We start from the raw sequence: 2,527 nt of genomic DNA on the forward strand, positions 1-2,527 counted from the left end.
GAGGGCGGGGCCTGGAGCTCCCTGCTGGTGCCCGCTGGAGGTTGCCGCCGGCTGTGGGGAGGACACACTTCTGGTGATGTCAGGGGGTGTGGCATATGCTAATGAGTTATGCTAATGAGTCCCCCTAGCTCTTTTTCTACGAAATGACCCCTGCATACGATGAAATAGTACTTTGAAGGAAACAGTGAATTTGGAAGGTTCAGCATTAAACACGAACTCTAGAAAAGGAAACCATTTCTTGTGGAGATTCGATTTCTTATGAGGAACACTGACTGAGGCGATTACATCAGATATTTTATCCATGATATAGTAGTCCCATATTTTCAAACGCCATCAGGATAACAGCAGTTTGTTAGGGGACTTTCAGCAGAAGTGGGCAATATGTTTTGTTCCGGTGCCTGAGGCCCAAGGTAGCTAACTACATCACAACCCATCTGAGCTGCCACTTGGAAATGAACGACGTGGACACATCTCCATGGATAAAGAAAAAGAAGAAGAGAAGAGATTGGATTTATACCCCACCCTTCACTTGGGGTCTCAGAGCAGCTTACAAACTCCTTTCCCTTCTCCTCCCCACCACAGCCACCGTGTGAGGTAGGTGGGGCTGAGAGAGCTCTAAAAGAAACTGCTCTTTTCAAGAACAGCTCTGACAGAACTATGGCTTGCCCAAGGTCATCCAGCAGCTGCAAGTAGAGGAGTGGGGAATCAAACCCGGTTCTCCCAGATTAGAGTCTGCATACGTCACCACTACACCAAACTGGCTTAACAACTACAGCAAACTGAGAGAGGCTCCCCGTGTGACCTGAGCAGTTTTAAAACAACACCAATTAAACTCTCTCCTTCCCTTCTGCTCTGAAAAAAGAGAGGTCCCACAGAGTTCAGGAAGGCTTTCATTCTGCTTCTTTAGAGGTGTCAGAGGTTGCACCCCAACTAAGGAAACAACACTGGGTGGTGTGGAGCTGTATTGCTCCTACAACAGATGCATCAACAGCACAGATGTTGTTACTATATTATACACTGCCTTCAGCAGGTGACTTTTTCTAATGTTTAAAGGCCTGACTGATATCCTCAAGAATGGAATCTTTTCCCTGGAGAGCCAGTTTGGCGTAGTGGCTAAGTGTGCGGACTCTAATCTGGGAGAACCGGGTTTGATTCCCCACTCCTCTGCTCGCACCTGCTGATGTGACTTTGGGTCAGTCGCAAGCTCTGGCACAGCTGTCCTTGAAAAAGAGCAGTTTGTGTCAGAGTTCTCTCAGCCCCACCCACTTCACAGGGTGTCTGTTGAGGGGAGGGGAAGGGAAAGGCGTTTGTAAGCCGCTCTGAGACACCTTTGGGTAGTGAAGGGCGAGGTATAAATCCAATCTCTTCTCTTCTTCTTCTTCTGTCAAATTGCACAGAGGATCTTAAAGAGAGGGAAGGGATTTGGAAATGCTGTTGAGTCCATCTGCTTTCTTACTCACCCAGGGAAATGCTGATCACCACTCTGGGGTCAGGAAGAATTTTTTCTCCAGGCCAGTTTGGCTGGGGATCTTGGAGGGTTCTTTTTGCCATCTTCTGGGCATGGAACAGGGGTATGGTGGGGAGGTATTTGTGAATTTCCTGCATTGTGCAGTTGGTTGGACTAGATGACCCTGGAGATCCCTTCCAACTCTATGATTCTATTATTCTATCCCTCCCAACAGAAAACCTACTGTATTCTCACTTTGGTTTGGATAGATGAGATTAACTGAAAGATAGGAGAATGATGAAAGGATGGCCCTACCAGTTAAACAAGGGATTGGACTAGACAGAATTTGGCTTTCCTCTTAAATTATGTCACAGTCCTCCGAAGGTTTTTAATTACAAGAATTCTGGGCTCCTCCTGGTCAGGAACATCTTGCAGGGAACCCAGCTACTTAACCAAACTATGTAGGCTGGGAACTTATTGTGACAGTAACAAACATATCTAGCAAACATTCCTCTTACTGCAAGGTCAAGTATACTGAAATGAAGCACCAACTATAACAAAGGCTCCATGTGCCTGTTGCAGCTATTGATTCTGACAGCTGCCACAGAAACAGGAAGCAATGTTCCCTCTAAGCTGTGGGGTCTTGTGAGCAAAAATTCTACTTTGTGAGCTACTGGCATTAAAGTTGTGAGCAAGTGATTTGGCTGCTGGATAAACTAGTTTGCTCTGGAGCCATCCTCCCTGAGCCAAGACAAAAATGTGTGAGCCGGAGGCTCAAAAACTGTGAGCTAGCTCACACTAACTCAGCTTAGAGGGAACACTGGCTGGGAGAGCCTCTTTTCTGCCATTTCCATTTATTCTGGTGTCAGGACAGACAGTATATATTTTATTTTATTTATTTGCTTTATTTATAGTCCGCCTCATAAGACAAGGAAATTAAGCCATTGCACTATTTTGTTCTCTTTTTATCTTTGAAACTAATGCTTTTCCTTGCGGCGACGAACAAAGGAAAGCAGCCAGATGAGAGGGAAATAAGGAAACAAAAAAGCCTGGCAACATGAATTTCTTTTTCCTTACTGC

The 2,527-nt window shown here is 45.7% G+C and overlaps 1 protein-coding gene across 1 annotated transcript in view; it reads right to left on the reverse strand.

Moving 5' to 3' along the window:
• Positions 1-2,527, reverse strand: part of PREX1 (phosphatidylinositol-3,4,5-trisphosphate-dependent Rac exchange factor 1) — a 202,993-nt gene that overhangs the window by 91,299 nt on the left and 109,167 nt on the right. The gene's annotated exons all lie outside the window — the stretch shown is intronic.

Source organism: Gekko japonicus, unplaced genomic scaffold, assembly GCF_001447785.1.
Source record: "Gekko japonicus isolate JY-2015 unplaced genomic scaffold, Gekko_japonicus_V1.1 scaffold125, whole genome shotgun sequence".
In the NCBI taxonomy this organism is placed as follows: domain Eukaryota; kingdom Metazoa; phylum Chordata; class Lepidosauria; order Squamata; family Gekkonidae; genus Gekko; species Gekko japonicus.